The 22125-nt window shown below is 40.3% G+C and overlaps 1 protein-coding gene across 3 annotated transcripts in view; it reads left to right on the forward strand.

Moving 5' to 3' along the window:
- Positions 1–731: 731 nt before the first annotated feature.
- cald1a (caldesmon 1a) overlaps positions 732–22125 on the forward strand; it is a 64925-nt gene continuing 43531 nt past the window's right edge. For all 3 annotated transcript variants that reach the window (XR_013902557.1, XM_080291247.1, XM_080291251.1), the window contains exon 1: positions 732–1001. The gene's annotated coding sequence lies outside the window, so the exon portion shown is untranslated. The remainder of the gene's footprint in view (positions 1002–22125) is intronic.

Raw genomic sequence — 22125 nt, forward strand, 5'->3', positions numbered from 1 at the left:
TCAGCTTGTTAGAGTACCTTTGGGATGTCTTAGAATGAGAAATCTGCAGGAACTGTGTAAAACTGTTGCGTCAATATGGACCAAAATATGTGAGGAATATTTCTAGCATCTTTCTGAAACTGAAGGCAAAAGAGGTCCAACCTCTTACTATTAAAGTGTACCTAATAAACTGTCTGATGAGTGTATATACATATAGACAGTATAGAGAACTCATTATCAGTGCAAATGACAAAATCTTGCTAAATTATAGCCAAGAGTTTGCTTAAACTGGTAGGAAAAAACTTCATTCTAATGGACAGGGACATTTTTATATCTGTAAAAAAAATAATTCTTGCTAGAGTGAGTAAGTATCAAAGGAAAATTGGATTCCCACTAAGACTCATATGCATGTCAATAGCTTGGCAACATTAGCTAATGAGATATTCATTTTACTTAGCACACATGCCTTTTCAGAGTCACTGCATAAATGAATGTCTTGAGCAGTTATATAATTTGATAACTGTGGTTATTTGTCATGTTATGATGGCTCACATAATGGTGAGCAGTTAAAGGAACTCTGTAACTCAGTTGCCAACACATTATGCAGTCTTTGGGGCCTGCTGGTCTGCACCGTGAGCCCCTTTTTTTGTCCAAGATAAACATCTCATGCGATCTCTGTTGACACTTTATTTATCCCAGAAGGCTTTCTCCCCCCAAAAGTGTGCATTTTCTGCCCAGAGTCACTCTAGATGTTGGGAGTTTTGCACGAGCTCTTAGGAGAGCTGAGTTTTTCACTTTGGACTCGGTCTCGGCGTTACAAGAACAGACCGAAGCGTACAATGCAGCCAAGGGTAGATGTGTACTGTATGTCTTAAAAATGTGGGCGGGGCTTGAGCGGGCTTTGAGTTTGGTTTTATCATTGAGTGTAGTGGAGGACCCGACTGCAGACTAGGCTCCCTCCTCTCCTCTCCACTCCTCTCACTCGACTCTAGAGCTCTACTTTGTCCCGTCGTGATCCACAGGTAAGCGCAAAAAGACAACAACTTTAAACTTTTACAGACGATATCAGACCTTTTGTGGGTGGAAAGTTAAAGATGACGTAAAAAACAAACAAAAACAATGATGCAATAGGCCGCGTTACGATGCCAGATTATCATACTTGGATGTCTGCTGTGCGCATGGGCTGCTGATTTTACTTTTCGGAATTTCTTGGCTGGGAGCCGCTCCCTCTTTTGTGCGCGTTTCACGCTGCTGGTTCACTAAAGGCATGGTGACGTCATGATTCCCAGCTGCAGGCCCAGAGAGCTTTTTTAAAAATGTGTTTTTATTGTGGGGATGCATAAAGAAAAGCATACCGTATGCACGCTCTTGCAATGCGCGCTCACGCCTTCTGATTCTTTAGCGAACAAAGTATGAAGGGGCAGTAGGAAGAAAGAGGGGTGGGCAAGTTTCTCATCGCCAAAGTAGCCACTCAGTGCAGCCTGGTGGAAGTTTTTTTTTTTTTTTTGGTTTGAAGAAAAAGTTGCTCTACTTTTTGGCCTGTTGATGTTGACTCTCTGTCAACAGCATCCTCCAGACACTAAAGGAAGGTTGTGGTTTTCACCCTTAGTTTAGAAAGGCATTCGTAAAGTGTGCAGAGCTAGGATAAGGGCAGTTATCCTAACTTTGTATAGATGCCAGCTCAACAAATGCCCTTCAAAAGATCAAATCTGAACATAAGATTTTAAATTTCTTTTTTTTAAATTAATGCTTGAGTCTTAAAGACGTCCAGCATCTCCTGCAGACAAAGCCACAGGGCAGTCTTTCAGAGGGCAGGCCTTCTTACTCAAAAATGAATTCTCTTCTCAAGGTATGACATTCTCTGCAATCCTACCACGCCGGAGGCAAAAAAAACCTCTCTTCGGCTCTCATTGTACTTCAGTTTGGGCATAAAGTCTTTTGATCTCAGCTTTATTACGTAGTAGTATCTGTGAAATAGAAGCATGGTAAGTGTAAGAGGGTGGAGGGAACTGCAAAAGGTTGATCTGTAAGGTTTTGGGGTTTTTTTCCATTTTAAATACTTTCAGGAAACAGACAGCACAGTAATTGTCCATGAAACTGTATCCGATAAGTTGCGCAGTGTTTGGAAAACAAGTGGAGAATGCCCTCCTGCTCCTTATAAGGTGCAGGAGCAACCTGATGACAGATGACTGGAATAGCCTCAGGAATGCAATGAATAACACACTTCTAATACAGTAGTTCCAACCTTATGCACCCCACAGCCATCTCATGGTATCTGTAGCAGCCATTCATTTAATGTTCCCTTTGTGTCCATTTAAATTTTTCATCTGTGGAATACAGTTAACACCTTTGATCACCATACCACAGTCTAGCCATTACTTTTGTAATTAACAATTTCTTTTAGGTAACTGTATCTCTATTTATCCATTACTTATCCATTCCTTATAGCTATTTATTTATTTCAAATACTACTTCTTAGAAACTATGTAACTATATATTTCTTTTAGCTAACCATTTAACAATTCATCCTTTCCTTTTTGGTAACTGTTCAACCTGTGTCTATTACTTTTAGTTATATATTTGTACTATTTATCTGTTACTTTTTGTTGTGTCATGATTACTGGTGTGTTGGACCCAAGAAGCAGACATACAGAACAGACCCTGACAAACTGTGCAACTATTTACTTATATAGTCAGTTGTATCATTATTTGCCTGTTACTTCAATTCAGTTTAATTAAATTACATTTAATTCACTTTGTATAGCACTAAATCACAGAAACAGACATCTCTAGGCATTTTATACTTAAGGTAAAAACCCTACATTAATACAGAAAAAACCCTGACAATGCCCTATGAGCAAGCACTTGGCAATAGTGGAAAGAAAAAACTTCCTTTTAACAGGAAGAAGCCGATCTTTTTTTTATTCAGTATGATTCAAAATGAGAGACTCAGCTCATAGAACTCAACAGAAAACTGTTTACAGAGATTAAGACAGATATTTTATTTGGTTAGACTTTTATAGGACCAGAGGGTTTTTTGCAACCACAGATATCGCCATCTGGTGACCTGGAGATAAAATGCCGTTTTAAGGCACTTCCATATCAGCGTAATTTTTCTGACCTTGAGGCTATGTCCATGTTTTATGCTGCCTTTGCTTTTATCCTACTATGTAAATATTTATCCGCAATTTCTAGCTTGCTAAAAAGCTTGTTAAACTATCGATCTGATCGAACAATGTGTATCTATTTAAATGTTTACATAATTACATCTACTGTCTTTTTTTATTATGCATAAATTACTTACAGCCTTACAATCTCTGACATAGGTTTAAGATTGTGATACCTCCGCTGGCTTTGAAGGCCATTTTTATACTCATTAAACAAAGCTTGTGTTGTTTTTAATAAAGCTCCTTTGTGCCTTGTGATTGGCTTGTTGTCATCACAGTAGAGAGTATTCTTATCAAGTTAGAAAGGTTTAATTACTGGATGAAGATGATCACTCAAACCACTCAGATGTGTTAATTTGCAATGAGCCCACACAGCCCACATCATACTATTTCCAACACATCATAACATACAACCCTCAACTCCTCACTGTTAAGATCAAATGTTTAGGGTTTTTTTTTTTGTTTGTCTCTATGCGTCTCTGTTTATATACGTGTCGCCGAATCATGCTTTTAAAATTTTTTGTTTGATTAGTTGAGCCACTTTGTTTTTAAAGTGCTTCCTGACAACTGCCAAAGTAAGGTTTTTGCATGCATGTTCACACTGTCACACACATATTTAAACAGAGCACACATCAGACTGCAAGCCATACACTGGAAATGTGGTGCTCTGTATGGATTTATAATTGGAACGATATGATATGGGTGCAGAAGAATGTGGAGGTAATTGCACAGAGTGATAACATGGGTTTGGCAGTGTGGGCGAGGGCCAGGGTTAGGGCTGGGCAGGCAGGATGTAGGGAACACTGCCATGCATTTCCGGAGTCTGGCTCTGAGCTGCACAGTGCGGTGAAAGGCTTCTAGTTACTGTATCCTGGCTCCCGCTCACTCTCTCCATCTCATTTTTCATCCCATTTTTCTTTTCTTGCTGATTTAACTCAAGACGTTTGCTGATTATTGTGCCTTATTCTCACTAAAATCAAGAAATGCTAATTATTTGTTTACATGAATGTAATATATGTGGCTGCTTTGTTGAAGTCTAATGCTAGATACTCATAATCCACCACAGCATCATATTCCAAAGCAAGAATCCAGAGTTTCCCTTGCAAGGGAGTAGTTTCTTAGCACTGCTGAGCCAAGGCATTCAACCAAGTGTCTCAACTGAAATTTGAATAGAGTGGAAAACTGACAGAGGCAAATTTCAAACACAAATGATCAGACGATTCTTTTCTCTTTTTCTTTTATTTTTACCCAAACTCCCCATGTGGTACACTTTCCAAACATGAAGACACGTCAGTCCAAACATACATTGTTTCTGCACAGCAGGTGCCAGAGCTATTTTCTGGTTTCTTCTCATAACGGACCAGTGAAACTATGTCAAGCATGTTTCCTGTGCTCGAGTGTTTTTGCCCGCTGGCTTAATTTCATGCAGATTTGTTTGTTGTAAGAATATGGCATGAGATAGAAAGGCAGCCCCGCTATGCTGGCGAACCGCAAGCGAAATGAGCACTTCCTGTTTTATCAGTGTTGTCCTTGTCATTAGTGTGAGCACCACTTGCTTTGGGGGAAAAAACGTCAGTGAAGGTTTTAAGTTTGTCTTCTGGACAACAGCAGGAGTAGGATGGGGTTCACCTCATTTTGAAGTGATTGTGATTGACGTGTAGCTAACACTCAGGGGACTCTTGGTCCTGGACTCGAGCCCTACAGTGTACTCTGTGCTGTTCCCCCCCCCCCTCCTTTTGCCTTTTGAATTTGATAGCATGTAATTTAGATGTGCTGCATCCAGAACCGCATACTAAGTTGTATAATATTGGTGAGCTTGGACAGACGGGCAGATGTCGGGTTGGGGAAGAATTCTTAACTATTTCACTGGGTAATGGCGGTCAGCAAGTGGTAGGTAAAAACTGGTAGGGATGGTTAACTGCTTGTGAAGGAAACCTTAGAAGATGTTTATTTATGCTTTAAGAGCTTGGAAGATGTTTGCGATATATAAATTCCTGTTATTTTCCATGTTAGGAGGAAAATCTCTTATGCCATGACACATTTCCGTGTGTAATTTAGGCTCATATGCTGTTTGTTGTTCTTCGCTTTGCAGCCAAACTGACATGGAACAGTTGTGCAGTGGGAGCAAAGTGTTCTTGGATGTTCTGGCATTTGTTCACTCTACAATTAGGCTCTGGTTGTCTCTTGGGTGATGGAGATTTCTTCTGCTCCTCTTCTTTTTTCCTTGGCCTATAAGAGATTTGCCACTATATTCAGTCCTATTTAACCAAACCACAATTTCATAGCTATTTCCAAGCTGCAGTTCTTTAACACACTTTAGGATCGAGCTGTCTTTTGCTTCCTTTCCTTTTCAGACTCACTCTCAACTAACTTTCAGTCGCCCCGTCTGAAGCAGTCATGTGGGCACAAAAGACCTGCGTTTGAATTCCTCTGAGCTTTAGTCACACTCGGATGGAGAGGGTTTGTTAGATCAACCTCTCACTCGTATCGTTTTCTGACTTTAAAGTGTGATCACTCAAGGCCAGATTGAATAATAGGCAGCACGGCATGTCAGTGTTGGTAATTGGCATATTGGTTCACCATCTGCTAGTTGCCAGATGCCAAGCTCTGCCAGAAGTTTCATAGCTATAGAAAAAAACACAAAAAAGGAATATTATGATCCTTTAGCTCTTACTAAATCTTTAGATTTTTGAGTGGGAGATGATTAAATTCATGAGGCAGCCTTGCTTTATATCTTAAAAGGTAAAAAATCTTCTCTTTTCCCCACGTGGTCTGCATTTCATTGTTTTTTTTTGTCGATGATTGATAGTGTGAGAGTGAGGTCAGCAATCCTAAGCAGCATTTCTGATGTCATGCTAAAAAGTTGCATGTTCTCCTCTTGGTTTCCCAAAGCAGGTTATTCTGAGAAGTGTACAACCTTGTTGAGAGGGGACATTTAGCCTTTGGGCTTCTTCTCCTCTGATAAAACAAGCACAGGAAATGTCTATGTTAGCTTGTTAGCTGATTGGCCTTGTGTTTTCCTTCACCGTCCTCCCGCTGGGACTCCAGAGATGCACAGTGTGTCCCTGTGGCAGAGAAGCCACCTTGTGTGCCCCTCTCTCATAGCAGTTACGTTACTTTTCCTTCAGCACCAATATATCCTTCCTAAGCTTTTATTTTTCTTTAAATTTATCTCAAGAATAAATGATTGATAAAACTTTCATTTACCCAGCTTCATCTCTTTGCCAACTTTCCATTCCTATGTCCTCTCTTCACCTCCCCTCCTCCTCCCTGCTCCTCTCAGCTTTTCGTCTTCCTCCCGAAAGAGTCCACAAAACTAAACAAACAGGGCTAATCAAGAGCCTGTTAAATCGCACTTTAAAAGTCCCATATTTTTTGTTAATGTGGAATTAAGGGAACGTGGAGGTAATAAGGTGATGTAAATCCCAGAGGAGTGTGTGAAAAATACCATTCAGTGTGAACATATGACTAGTGAGGTCATATATTTACACGGTTAGCAAGGTTAACCGGCCTATGAATTGTACACGGGGGGTGGGACAGACAGACAGACAGAGCATTGTGCAGGTCAGTTATAGGCCTGCTGGATTTATGCTTGTGGCTGTAGAAACGCTAAACGTGCCGAAAGGCGAATTTAAAGGACAGCTTGGAGAGGCCGTGCTGGACGTCTGCCATCCTGGGAGTGAGAACTGGCAAGAGCGAGATCAAGCTTGCATGTTGTAATGATGGTAGAGGAGTTAGCTCATACATATAAAACAATCACTGTGTCCTTACATGGATATTCACATGAGTCAGACTTCTACTGTAATTCAGTTTCAGCTTTTGGATGAGCTTCATAGTTGTGTTATTTTTCCAACCAAGTTCTAAGCGTTTAAAAATTCATTGATGTAAAATCTCAGGAGAGGGTCTCACACTTGCTGAGGTATTTAGGGATGCAACCAGCAATTATTTTTAACAAGAAATCTGCCAGTCATTTGCTTGATTAAACTCTTGATTCCTCCTAGAGTCGAGATAAATCAGTTTATGGAGTAAGCCAAATAACAGACAAATAGAGGAAGTTATCATATTTAAAATGCCTGTAAAAGTTCCAGTTCTAACTTTTGCTTTCTTTTGACTACTCTGACTCAGTGAAAACAAGCCTCAAAGGCAACACTACAAAACCATTTTCAGCCAAAATATCCAGACATTTAGTCCCATGTAATTTTTCCACAGAACTAAAAGGTCCCTAAAGAACATTGGTTGTCTGTGTTTAGATTGCAGTTTAAAGCACTGTTTGCAAAGTGGAATTTATCTTTTCTTGTGCTTTGGCTAAACATGGCAAAAGGCTGTGTATTTTAAATTGGGCAGAGCAGATCTCTGTGGCAAAAATGCTCTTACGCTCGATTAAGCTAGTTTCATTCATTATAGTGGAAGGGTGATTTATGCTACATGTTCAGCGTAGCCAAAAGACAGAATAAAATTAAGCAAGCCCACTGAGATATTAAAAAGCAAATACTGTCCTTACATATAGTTTTGTGAAATAACTTCATTCATAATGGGATCTTTGGGATCTCTCTCAACTTAAAGTTAGTGGCTAATGCAGAGACTGACTGTACTGCAAGCCCCACCCTTAAACTTCCTGAACTTTCAGAAAGTGCTACCCCCTAAGGACTTGAAGGATAAATTAATTTCTCTGGAATTTCACCCATCCCTTCAAAAGTTCTTAGTAGATGTATTGGAAACAAAACTTTAGTTAATTATTGTATGTGTTGCCAAAAGTTACAAATATACAACTTCGACAGCATCATCATTAATTTAACATTTCATTTCTGAAAACCTAACTTAATGTCTTTTCTAGAGCCCGACTAATTTATTAGCCGATTGCTATCAGCTATTTGCCGATCTGTCGTATCAGCATTTATGATGCCTGATAAATAAATATTTGAAAAGGAATGAAAAGATGGGAGAAACACCCTTCAACAATATGGTAAGTGGTGACGTTACATAGTTTGGCCACCAGAGGGCACTCTGCAACATTAGTGTTAGCAATGCAGTTGGAACTACAACCAGCTGCTCTGAGTAGTCACAAGTAAATACATAACAACAAATGTTAGAGAAATCTATGTATGCTTCATATGTCTGAAAGAATATAATATTATAATAATATCTGATTTTAAAATTACCGTACCAGTATCCACATAAAAATGCTAAGGTGGTGAAAGATCGAATCTGTTTATTAGATAGTGGTCTGCTTTGGCTCTCAGGTTTGGTTGTACCTATCCAGAACCAAATGGGCTCCTTGGTTCTGGATAGGTAGTATGCACTGTGTTTATTATAGGCCATTCAGTGGTGGAAGCTCAGAGAGTGAATCAAAAAAGTGCAAGCAAGTTGAAGGATTATAATTTTCTGTAGGATAACGGCTATGCATTAAATTCTGTGACAGAACTTTAAACCAGTCCTTAATAATTGAAAGTATAGTTGAGCATTTGTTGAGCATTTGCATTCATAATACTTGTCAAACCTTTTTCAATCTGATTTTCAAAGTAAGACAAGGCACATTGTTGTAAATGGTCCACATCCAACTTTATCACCTGAATAGGCTGCAGCACAGTCTGAGGCCTGTGTCGGAGCTGCAGTTGGGAGCAGTGGTAATTGTTTAAGAGTGCATTTATAGAGTGTACTCTTTGTGCCTCCTAATCAGAAGCATACTCAGGCGTTTACATATGGGCCTCCGAGGATTGCTCAGGAATGTATTACAAGCAAGGCGAGAGGACGGGTGAGTACAAAAGCTAGTAGGCCACTCCGCTGTTACCACTTCTTTCCACTTCACATGTCACTGCCCTGTTCGGCTGAGGAGTTCGGTGGAGAGGGGTCGAAAAGATAAGTGTGGGGAGGGGAGGGGTGTGAAAGTGATTAAGGGTGAAGATCAAATCACAGAATGGCTGATGCAAAGTCTTTCCTCCATCACTACCAGTAACAAATGTACAGTATGTTCAGGCATACACTCAACATTCTCTTTTCCAGTGACTTTGAGATATGGATACCACCAATTTCACCCCCCCAAAAAAACATTGCTCCCATCTGTCCACCTATCGGAGGCCTTTAAATAGATTAGATCTGTTTTTGTGGATTCGTTTCAGTGAGCATTAGGTAATTTGTCAGTTTTTCTCTCTGTACTCAAACTCGGGTCTGGCAAGGGGACAAGGAGAACAAAAATATGGCCTCAGAAAACCATTTTAATCAGACACTGCTCCGCAGGGACATAGGCTGGCATAGAAGAGCTTTTTACCTCATCAGAGCTCTGCCAGTGGTGATTGGGAGAAACACTCAGTCAGGTTTTTATTGAATAACCCCAGCTCTGTACTGGAGGGGCTTTACTGTAAAAGAGCAGCTCTACAGCCGCCGAGGTGACAGCCAAATGGTACTTATTAAAGTAAGGGCTGATTCATACTATATGCCCTACTGCAGCTTAACCTTGTTGGAGGCTTATAGTTTGGCTACAGTGCTAAAGTCCAGTCACTTTTTTTATGACTAAATACATATGCATACGATTAGCCTCTGATCAGACATCAGAGTTCACAAATTTCCTATAAAAGCACCACATGATCGCAATTATCTAATACGGGCAAGGATTCATTTCATTTTACTTACAATTTGAGCTGTATTATCCACTTGAACTATGCAGCAAGTAAGTTTAGCTTTCTTGGGGGTACAGCACTAGGACATGTCCTGAGGTGCCATGCTATTCAGGAGTAATAGCTGTGGGTCCCATCGTCTCTGCTTGTTTACACAGTACACAGCTCTCCAGCACAAATTGAGCATGACATCTAATGGAGTGTGAGCGCGGATTAATTACCCCCGCTTCTAGACTAATGTCTCCTTCTCTTCTGATTAATGATGACACATGTCACATTGGAGCTGAGCACGGTTAAAACATGAAAATGTTAATGTTAAAATAAGATATCTGCAAACAGAGTAGTAAGGTGTTTTCTATAGATTTAGCTCTGCTAGATATCATTGACTTGTTGTTTTTATTGGTTTGATTCCATTTTGTTCAGGGTTCCAGAAGGATAATGGACGGTTCATTTGTTCAGATGTTGAGAAAGGTTCAAATGTAATATAGTGCATGTTAAGGATGGGGTAGGGTTCCTATTATGACTGGCCTCATTAAACGTGCCTTAATGAGAAACAAAACACCCAGATGACCCCCCCCCACCACCCCCAGAACAATGGGTGCTTGTTATCAAAGAGACTGCATCGCATATATGACGGTGTCTGGCTTGCATCCCAACGACGGCTTTTTCACAAGATTCTGGATTCCTAAGTTGAGCCTTGAGCTGCGCGGTGCCATTCACTCCTGTAACAGCCACCTGGGAGACCACCTTGGAAAATAGGCCCCTATTAGTTCAGGTTAGACTTAATGACCAGTAATGGTACACCGGCCAAGCCAAACTGTGCAAAAGGGCTCGGGGCAGGCCGAAATGAAATACCAGTCACTCAAGCTCTGAACATAAACACAAGGTGGGTGGTGAGTGCATAGGTATTTCTGTAGGTGCATGTGTATGAGGGGATTCAGGCAGGCTGGCATCTATCCATTTGAAAAAAAGAGTTGACCCAGATGCATAGCACAAATTTCCAACTGGAGGACATGGGTGAACCCCTTTGGACAGATTAGTGGTAATGGTGGTGGTGGTGGGGTTGTTGGATGTGGTTTTGGATTTATTCCCATCAAGCGCTGCTGCTTTGTGAACCAAATCTCATTTCCAGTTTTGCCATGAGCTACAAAAAGCTTGCAGCAATCTCAACGGAGCAACAAGAGAAGCCTCCTAAAAGCACTGCTCAATTATTTACAATTTCATGCCTGTCTTAGATATGTGTTACTCCAATAAATTTAGGAATTAAGAAGCTTAAATACTGCACATATATTAACCTCTGAAGCTGAATTTTATCCTTCATTTAGTGGTAAATGCCACATCATGCTAATGGCGTTCAACAAGGATTTTGCCTTTCATGGTCCAAAGAGTCTTTGGTGTAGAATTAGCATAGGCATTAATAGTAAGGAAAGCCAGCATTTATAGCGGTATGATATGAGTCAATCAGTCACTGAATTAAATTTCTTTTCGTCCCAGGGAGATTGAGCTGCAGAGCTTCCAGGCCTGCTGGGGCAGACAGAGGAACATAGTGTAATGAGACAAATACTGAGGAAGAGAGAGAGCTTTGTTATGTCTCGTGAAGCTCTAGAGTTTCCTGGAATTTCTGGCAGTGGATCCCAAAGTCACATAACCACAGAAAGAGAGAAGACAGACGTGGGGTAGCTCTCCTGAACAGCAGAGTTCAAGTCTAAAGAAAGCTGCTCTGTTGTTATGTACTCTGGGTATTAGAGCTAGGGCTCACTTTGGAATCTAAACAGTCATGCTTTATACAGATTATGGATCATTTTTTAATGCAAGTATGTGAAATGCCAATGTCTGGTCCAAAAGGAGAAAATTAATATCTTTAACATTCACAAAGATGAGTCTCTGTCCTCAGGGAGGCTGTTTCCTTTGAAGCGCTCATGAAGGAAGTATTCAAGTACGTGCAGAGATCTCCTGCGGTTTCATGCTATAGTCACCTCGGCTTCATCGCTCAGACTTCATCTTATGCTTGAGCTGTGTTAAGAATTGTGTGACGATGTGTCTTAGTCTCGCATAGCTCGACGTGTCTGCGTTTGCAAACTTACATGGATCATGTTTTAGTCCTTAAGACCCTCGTTTGGGCCTTTAACCTTGACGGGGATTTAGAGGAGCCAAAGACATACCCATCCTAGCTGGCTGGCTGCCACACTAATAAGGCAACATTCAGCACAGCCATGCACGAAAGTGAGATCGGGTAAAGCTAGTGAACCTCAGCCCTGCAGAGCCCTGAAAGGATTTGAGGTACGAAAAGGCTGGAATGTATCTTTTGGATGGCGAGGTGAGCTCCCTCACTTAGAGAATGTGCTTCTGCTGTTTCAAAAACAGTGCTCTGATATCTTGAAAAATGTTACTGCAAACCCACTGAAACACATGTGCTTTACAGGATTACTGTATTTACTGGTCTGTATTTGTAGCTCCCTTCATAACATGCGACAGTTGGTGGAGGTGGACTGGGATTAGGATTGGTGTATTTGGCTGAGTTTTGTGCTGACCTCTGCAGCCCTTTGTCAAGAGCTATGATTTGGCCTTTTCATCAAAGTCCTTCTTATTCTAACTTTTTCCTCAGTGTACTCTTTAAATGTTCAGTTTGTGACGCTTGCATTTGATAGAAGTATTACTGTAAAATGATATACAATTTACAAATTCCCGCTGACTAGGATGGCAGATACATTAAAATACACAAAATTCACACTCTGACTATGAAGCCAAACCAAGCCCACAATCATAATACATCAGCATATAACAGCTGATTTTATGCTCATGTGATTAGATGGCTTAGCTGATACTATTCTGCAAATCTCGTGCAATTTTAAGTATCTTTAGCATGCCTACAGTTACTAGAGCAAGCTGCTCCAAGCTGCTTTGCAACCCACCTTTACCACAGCTTTTTACTTTAATTTGTGTTGCACTTTTTCAAGTTTCACTACAACTTGGACAGTTGTTTACAGACAGTAGCACAGCCTTCAAATCAAATCAAATCAAATCACTTTTATTGTCACATCACATGTGCAGGTACATTGGTACAGCACATGTGAGTGAAATTCTTGTGTGCGAGCTTCACAAGCAACAGAGTTGTGCAAAATACAATAATGTAAACAAGCAAAATACAAGAATGGCTACATCTGAAACTAATAAATATATGTACAATATATAATAGTATATGCATTTCTGGATGTGTATACTAAATATTTTTCTACGTGTGTGTGTGTGTGTGTGTGTGTGTGTGTGTGTGTGTGTGTGTGTGTGTGTGTGTGTGTGTGTACACATATTTTACAAATTAAATAGAGTAAACAATAAATAAAATATATAAAATAAAATATACAGAGTGAGACATGTGCAAAACAGTGGTTACCAGATGGTTGTATAATAGTTTCTAGGCCTGTGTGATTGCAACCTGTCACTGATACCTGCTCTGTTCTGTGCTGTGGGTCTTGTTGCTGCTTTCCCTGCCTTAAAAGACTTCTATGCATGTGCACTGAAGGCTAGGGGGGTCCCAAAACGGAGGCACACTGACAAATATTAATACAAGTCTTTCACAGTGCGGCATTTAGTAGCTTAAAAGTCACGTGTTGTTTTTACAGTTTCCTCTCAAGTGGGCAAAAACATTAGTGGTGCAAGCATACTCAGCAGACTTGTATGGAGAGTAACTTAAACCTGCTGAATGCTGTCTCTGTCATTGTCATGGCCACTGAAGCCCATTTATCAAACGTCTGCTGAGTATTCCACTTAAAGGCATATTCTCATCTCCACACCTGGAAGAGGAGTCCCAGCGCATCCACCATTAAGCAGTTTGGTCCTGCATCAATTCACTGAGAGCACGTCTGCATGAATACCCAGAGACAGAGTCAAAGAATTAAAGCAAAACATCCTCCTCGATCTCTGCTGAGAGACTCTCTATTATCATACCTTCTTTACTGACTTGTGTAGATGCACCTTCCCCAAAGAAGCCTTCAGATTTTTCTTTTTTTCTTCCAACAAAGGCTGAACTGAAAGCAGCGTCAGGGGATCACTCCACATCCAGTGTGAGTAATAGGCCTACTCAGTCAGGTCATCTTGCTCTCCCACCACCCCACCCACCCACTCACTCCTTAATCTCCTCCTATCTCTCTCCAGGAATGCAGCCCCTTATTTTGAAAAATACCTTGTCATGCAATACCCTTGAAAAGCCTTGCAGCACTCTTCAAAAAAATTGGCATCACACCGCATGATTTACTGACTTGTATGCAAAAACAAGGCAGGAAAGATAAAGATTTATGATATTTAGGAGTGATTTAAATAAATATGTCCTCTGTTAAAGCCATTTTCCCTTTTGTTTTCCTGATAGGGCTGTGATGCCTGCTCGAACAAATAAAACGGCCCAAACTCGTGGCAGGATTTTCACTTAGCTGTCATGTTTTCAACAGGCTCTCAGTGTGCAGGGGCATTGCATCATGCCTTTCAGCCTCACTCTCCCCTCATGCATGTTTCCATGTAAGGCATGATGGGAAGACATTCTCTCGTGGCACAGTTTGAGTCAGCCACATAAATCACTCAGCCTTCTTTTTTATTCTTTTTTTGGGGGGGTTGGTCATCTTTCCAATTTTCTCCCCTTCTCTCACCGAAGTGTAATTTCTCCCTGGCCACGGAGAGAGCCACACATCCAACGCGCCAGAAGCATGTCACAAATGTTAGCAGATCCATTTTATTTCCAGTTTTTGCCTTAGAGAAACGCATCAGGAACCTCTAAAATTTAACGAGAAATACATTTTTATGCTTCCCTTAATGCTTCCAACATGTCATGTTATTGCCTGTGTACCAGAGGCAGTGGGGTGCTGTGGCTCTTGCTAATCACCTATACTTTTTCAGTCACTGAGCTTTGGTGTGTATATAGGATGACTTTACTCTTATTAAAGTTCAGTATCCTGCTCAAAGGCCTTTAAGCCAGGCTTAATTTTTTTTGTTAACTGGAACTGTGATCTTTTAGCTGCTTACTGTAGAAAAAGGAACTAAACCAATTTATCCTTACTTGAGATCTTTTCAGTTTAATTCTATCCTGCTTTTATATTCTCTCTTCCGTTCTCTAGCTGTGGTGTCAGCAGTAGCAGTGCTTAGACTCACAATACATCAGCACTCTGGTTCCACAAGTCTCCCCGGTCAGCTCACTAGTAGCAGATTAATGTCCTGTTGAGGAGACACAGACTCCTGCCCGGGCCTCATTTACTCTGACAGAAGGCAGGTGTCAAGACAGGCTGTCCTGAAGGAACGAGAGCAGGCTGCAAATGGACATGAGAGAAGGGCGAGGAAGGGATTCGTGACAGGTCTCATGTTCATGTGTGAAAGAAAAACTCCTCCATTGCTGCTAGAGGTATCCTCGAACCTTAAAGACACTTTTTTTTTTAGAATTACCATTTGTATTTAACAAAAACTTTGGCCACCAGGGGCATTATTTTAGCGTGATGTTTAACTGCTTTTTTAAATGCTATCCCCATAAAATGCTTCTAAAAAAGTTATATCTAGCTACACCTTCTTGTGGTACAAAAATAGAATTAGATAAAAGTATAGCCAAGCCATAGTTCAACTTAAGTTGAAATTTCTTCAACACAATACATAGATTGTTTGGGCATTAGGTTACACCATTTGTTTCTTCACATTCTTTTAAGAGCCTTATTTATTGGCAGGCTTTACCTGATATCGCCCAATATTGTTTTTCTTTCAGATACAAAAAACATAAACAGATTTTTCTAGCATTTCTAGCTATTTATTTACTCGTTTACCTACTGTGTGATCAGATAAACTGGCTGTTGTGTTTGTGGCAGTATTCCAAACATGTGAGTTCCAGAGTGCCCTCTGGTGGAGGAACTATGCAACGTCAACACTCATGACATGACTAAAGGGTGTTTCTCCCATCTCTCCTTACATTTTTAAATTTACATTTTATTTTCATTCATTGGCCATTATAAATGCTGATACCATTTGACACATAGCTAATGTTGGGATGATAATGAATATGTCAGGCTATTATAGGTACCCGGGAATCTTATTTGTCTGTGTGGTTTGTTTTTTTATTGTATTGAGCTCCTCTTCTTTGTCTTTGACTTCACTGAGCATCTGTCTGTCATTATTTATTTAACCTCCCATTTAATACACTTGAAAGTGTCAGAGTGCACCCTGAGGTACTGGATGATTCGATGATGACGTCCTTCTATATTCCTCAGAGCTCTGCTTTGTTTTGACAGGAAAACGATGTGGAGAAATTACATATATATATTCATTTTATTCCTGTCTTTTCTGATGCTATTACAGTCTTTTTTTTAATACTGTATTGCCTCTTCACAACATGTTTGTTGTGACATTGCAGTTGATTCTGAATGACAAAAAGATGAGGGCTTGACTATAATGTCCTTGTGGAATTCCACAACAGACTGTTAATGTTGCATGTCAAGTGCAGGGGTGCATATTTATTGAGATTATTTGACATTCTGGATATTTGCACCAGAATATCTGATGTATATTTTTTTTTCCAAGGAGACGCTTACATAAGAGGGGTGCTGCGCTGAAAACCAAGGCTGCCTGGATCTTGAGCAAACAGAGGAGGAAAGTGCCAGATTGGCTTATTTATCGCCTTTCACTCCCCTCTTCATTGCTTGGCAGCAAAGCAAAGAACATTCATTGTCAAAAGTATCATGGTAATAAAACATTTAATTTCATGTGACCTAACCCGCATAAAAGTGTATTTTCCGAATTCTTTTACATTTGGGTTTTTTGAGTTGTCAAAATTCCCATCTTAAGACTGATTGGGTTTATAGAGGAGGAACCTCAAATTAAATATGCTAGGATTACCATAACCCGCCAGGTCTACCCAGGTGTCACTCATTGCAACTTAAGTAGCTGCACAAAAGGCTCTGTAGTAGGCGCTCAGAAACCTTACTTTTAAATAGGAAGATAACCAGAATCCAACCAGTTGGCAACCAGTTGAGTTGAGTCCCCTATTGCAAACAGACATATCTCAGACAAGTTACACTTAGCACAGAATGGCTCACCTTGATTGCAAAGTGTTAGCAATCTGTCTGCATTTAGAAATTAGATTCTTTGCAAACTTTTTCCAATGTGCTTGACAGAGATTTTAGTCCGTTCAAGTCTGGACTGCAGCTTGCATGGTCAGAGGCTACAGGTGTTGCAACTACTTGCAGTTGGTCACCAAAAGGGAAACAAATCAATGCGATTACCGGGCAATCACCAATTTTTGCTGGTCACAAGGAGGTTGCCGTCCCATTTAGTGTGACTGCGGCATTTGTGATGTCAAGTGGGCAGGCAACAAGCTAAACTACTTTTAAGTTTGAGGCAAGCTACTGAAGCAACAACCATGAAGCAACAACCATGACAGAATAGGGAATCTGTTGGAGCGTTATCAGGTATCTGGAGCCTGGAATGTCCGCTGTAGAGCTGCTGACAAGATGTAGGTAGGTCCAGTGCTAAAAATTTCTCAATTTCTCAAGTTGAGCAACTGAAGCGACTACCAGTGTGGGAAAAAGATTATGTTGGCATCCTAGTCACCTAGAGCCTGAAATATCCACTGGTGACCAACCATGAGCAACAAACTGATGCACAGCAAGCAGTTTTTCCGTGGATGCCCTCCTTACATATCTGGATGCAGCCATTCTTCTTATTAAAGATGCACAATTAGCCAATGTAGAACTATTTGGGTGTGCTTGGGAAAAGGAGGATTACTTTATTGCATAAAATATTGCTGACTTCATCTTGCGGACATCTGCTATGCCAGCTAATTGTGGCGCTTTGTACACTCAACCCGATGAGCAAAGATCAAACAGTGTCTGACTCCAGCATGTCTGTCTGGTGAACCACCATTGCAACTGGCTCAAACAAGTTTTCCTCCACACTGTTGTCATTTCTAAAATGTTCTGCAAATGCTAACATTAAGGCCAACAGTTGGCTGTTTCAGCAAAGCTAGCCAACAGTGAAAAAACACTTACTGCTTTAACAGCCAGAGAGTGAAAGTGGACAGTATGTCCTTGGTTTTTTAACATAAACCCATTTTTGCAGCCAGGGGCAGCACAAAAGTGACCTACTGCTTTTTAGTTTTAGTGTCCTTGTTTTCCACTCAGTTGTAGTTCTGTCCTTAGTTAGCTAACATAAACTAATGTAAAGCTATTAGCAGTGACCAACCAAGTAATGACACATGCTTAACATGCTCTAAAAACTATAACCATAAACTGTTTTCTTAAATCTAGCTTCACAGACACTGTTAAACCGATGACAAGTTTTTAGCGTAGGGTTCCATGGTGGAAATTAACCTTAGTACATGTAGTGTTTCATGTTAATCTCTCTAATCACTCTAATCACTTTAAAAGAGCCATAGTAGCATTTTTAGGCTAACCTACAGTCACATTCTGGGTTTAGTTGAATGTTTAGCAAAGGGATATGAGATATTCTTATCTAACATAAGGCCAGAAACCAAATTAATGTATTTCTCAAATTCCAAACTCTTCGAAACTCCTTTCAGATTGTGAAAAATACTTTCCTTTGCTATTTTTTTACATTTGGCCTAGCAGACCTACTGAGTCAAGCTAGCTGCATCCCTGTTTAAAATCTGTAAAAGATGTTAAATCAGTCATTTATCACACAATCATGAGAGTGATATCCATGTTCTCATATACACCTTAGAAGGTAAGCCATTAAGCTTATTTCAGATGTCAGAGTGTTACTTCAGGTTTGATACAAAGGTTGAGTAACTTAGTAAGCAGTTTTGGAAAAACACAAGCACATTATTTATTGTTCTTTTCAGGGGGGTTTTCGCCCTCCTGATGGAAGGAGGAGGAAAACAAAAAATAAATCTCAGATTTTTCGATAAGTTTCTTGTGAAATGACAAACCTGCATTGAGATTTATTAGGCATTTCTTAGGCAGTGGCAGGAGAGTGTCAGAGCCACTCTGTATATTGGGGGCAGATAAACAAACTGTTTCTAACTGAAGTAGAGAACTGTGGCGTTGGAGATGGCGGATTTTTCACAGAGAGGAATGTTCCCTTCCAGGGGGCTCAGATTCAGAGTGCATTGCTGAGAATGGTATAGAGCTCATATGCGAGAGCGAAGAAAGCTTTTTGTGTGTTTAAAAATGAAACGTCACCGCAGCCAAAAGATTGGTGTGCCTTTCTTTCATGACTCCTGAGTCGTGCAGGTGTTTGCGTATTTGTGTGAGCTTGCCCGACAGTGTTGGCTGAGATGTCACGGCAGGTCCGACATCACCATCAGTCATGCTGCTTTGGGAAGGAGCCAGCTCTGTGGCCACTGCGGAGTGAGTGTAAGAGCTCTATCTCGCTGTGCACACAGCATGCAAGAAAACCTTCCTTTTTTTCCCTTTTCCCAGTTTGGTTACGGGAAAAGGCAGCATTTTTTCCTTCCATATTTGGTCATATGGAGCACTGCCAGTGAGCAGTAGCCTTTTGATGCCGTCCAAACATCCCTATTTTGTGTGGGATTTGTACTTTTTGGAATGCTTTTTCTCCCAGTTCTGCATGATTGTGGGTGTAGCATCTGAAAGTGCACTTTTAAAAGGGACACAGCCTTTAAAAAGTCAAAGACTGAAGCGGAATTATATTGGCTCTCGACCGCTGCTGCTTCACAGAGACGTTGCAGGATTATTTATGATTTGGGCAGAAAGAATCCAACTCTTAATGCAAATGTACCCCTTAAAACCAACATTTAAAAGCAAGACAGTGTTTTATAGCCTTTCCTTTTTTCAGCCAACTGCTACATCGACTCCATTTGAGCAGTGATTTCATTTGGTAAATTGGATCAACAGCTGACAAATCAGAATTTATCATCTCTTTTCAGTGGTAAACTTTTAAGAGCTTCAAGTAAGATTTTGAGGCCGGATATAGTTAGATCTCCTCATAAATGGGAATAAAAGAGACCCGTTTGCAGTTTAAGGTGGAACATCTGTGCAATCAAACCTGAAAGTCAAAAAAGCTTAGATTCAGATGATGGATGGCGTGTTCTGGTGTTATTTTTATTGCAAATTAAGTGTGACTTAGCTTCAGGCATGGTGTTTAAGGACACGTAAACACACCCTCAGCCTGCAGGGGAATGTTAGCCGGTGAAGCTTGTCGGTGTCTTAAGCTGTCTCTCAGCAAAAAGAAAAAACAAGGGCAAAATATCTTTGGATCTTGCGCAGCCTAAAGTGTGATGAACAGTACAAAACTCCCATGCATGTGCTCTGGAGGAAGAGGAGAAAATATTAAAAGAACAGTGAGTCACAGTCAAAATATATAACCAATAACAGCCTGCAGAATTCAGCTGTGTTATCGCCGCTGACAGTGGAAAATAAAACACGGGACTGAAGTATGCTGCATTGAGAATCATTTGTTTTTAAAAAACGCAGCGCAAGAATGCAGAAAGTGTCAAGCTGCAGCTTCCTGTCCAAAAAAGATTTGTCATTTTGAGAGATAATTGAAACTGTTTTATTTATTATCTCTGCTTTATCACAACACATGCGGTTTGAGAAAGTAAGGTGGAAGTTACACAACATTTTTTGCTGATAAATGCTAGACACTGCAGGGGCGCTTGCCTTTTGTAGTTTGGATCATCATTTTTGTTGCTATGTGGGGACATGGACACAATGACCTGATCAGTTATAAACACAAAAATATGTTTTTGATATTGTGTGCAGTTTACTGTTTATTTATTACAATTACATTTTTATTTATATAGCACTGTATCACAATATATATTCCTAGGGTAAAGACCCTACAGTAACACAGAGAAAACTTAAATAATCAGATGACCAACTGTAAGCAAATACTTGTTGACAATGGGAAGGAAAAACTCCCTTTTAACAGGAAAAAACCTGGTAGAACAGGCTCAGGGAGGGGCGGCCATCTGCAACCGGTTGGGGGGTATTTAAGTGAAAAGATTCAAAGTAAGGTCAAATATCTTATTATATTTTAAGTTAAAAGGCATATCATGAGTAAAACAAACAGTCTTTGCAATCACTAAGCTTTCCCACCTGAGCTGTTGTGGAAATCACAGTCACTCAAACACAAATTCATCAACTTGCAGACTAACCTTGTAGATGGTGACTGGAGCAAGGGTTACCTGAGAGTAACAGCACAGTATTAGCTGTTTGGACAGTCAAATAATCATCGTGTCCCCTCCCAAAACTGACATGCAAAGTAATGGAGAAACGCTTGAAGTGAGGATAACGATAACTGTGGTGAAAGCAATTTGTAAGACTATGGTAGGTAAAGAAAACACCTCCAAACACGTGTTAATCTATGTAAAAGTGTTGTTTTTAAAGACATTTTTCTTTAGCTATGAAAGCCAGGACTTGTCTAAAGTGCTTCAGGCGCTTTGAATTTATTGATGCGCTCTGTTACTTTTTCTTTCCCCTAACATAACAGAACAGCACACTCTCTGTGTTGTGATTTACAAATTAACCACTGGGGTTTCCCCTCTTACTCAGCCAAACACACACTACAGCAGTGTAAACCAGAACCATCCTTTCCTTGATGTAGCAGGAGGACTTGTGAGTGAGATCACAGATAGAGAGGAAGAGTGGGGGCAGGCTGTAGGCGAGTGGTGGGAAACGGAGGCTTATTTGCATTTATAGATCTGCACAAACTAAATGAGGCAAAGGTCTAATGTTACATTTAAGACTTTTTTAGATTTAAAGGGATTTGGAATAAAAATAATCTATTTTTGTGATTCTGATGACATTATATGTCGCAGGCCTTTATGAGTGCTTCCTGGTTTGTGGGTCCACAGAAGGGCCAGCTCATTCAGGGCTGACTCTAGGGTGGAGCCCTGCTAACCTTGAACTGGACAAGCTAACATAGTCTCTTGATGTTTCCAATGCAAACTGGTCCCTCACCCTGAACTAGATTGCATTGGGTGACACTTCCAAGACCCTACCAAAGGCAAATAATATTAATAACATTATGACTGGCAGCAATGCTCATGCTGCAGAAATAAGATCTAATTTGTAATGATCCCAAGCTATCATTGAAAAATAATTTTCTTTCATTAGAGTCGCACTTTATGTAACATGTACATGACTCACAGTGATCGTTTTAACATCATAAATGCTTACTTTAACCTGCTAACCCTATAATGCATTTAAGGTATTCCATTGAGCTTTTCTTCAAGTGTGTGAACACATACCTTCAGTTGGTCTGTCTCAGTGTGTATGATTCACAGTGCACAGAGAAGTGTTATGGAATGTGAACCATTGTCTGGGAATGCAAGAGTCTCCTTTTTTTCACCAAGTGGAAACTTAACATCTTTAAACTTCAGGTCTCTTCCTTACGCTGATGCGAAATATTTCCTTGCTGGTTTG

Source organism: Astatotilapia calliptera, chromosome 17 (genome assembly GCF_964374335.1).
Source record: "Astatotilapia calliptera chromosome 17, fAstCal68.1, whole genome shotgun sequence".
NCBI lineage: Eukaryota > Metazoa > Chordata > Actinopteri > Cichliformes > Cichlidae > Astatotilapia > Astatotilapia calliptera.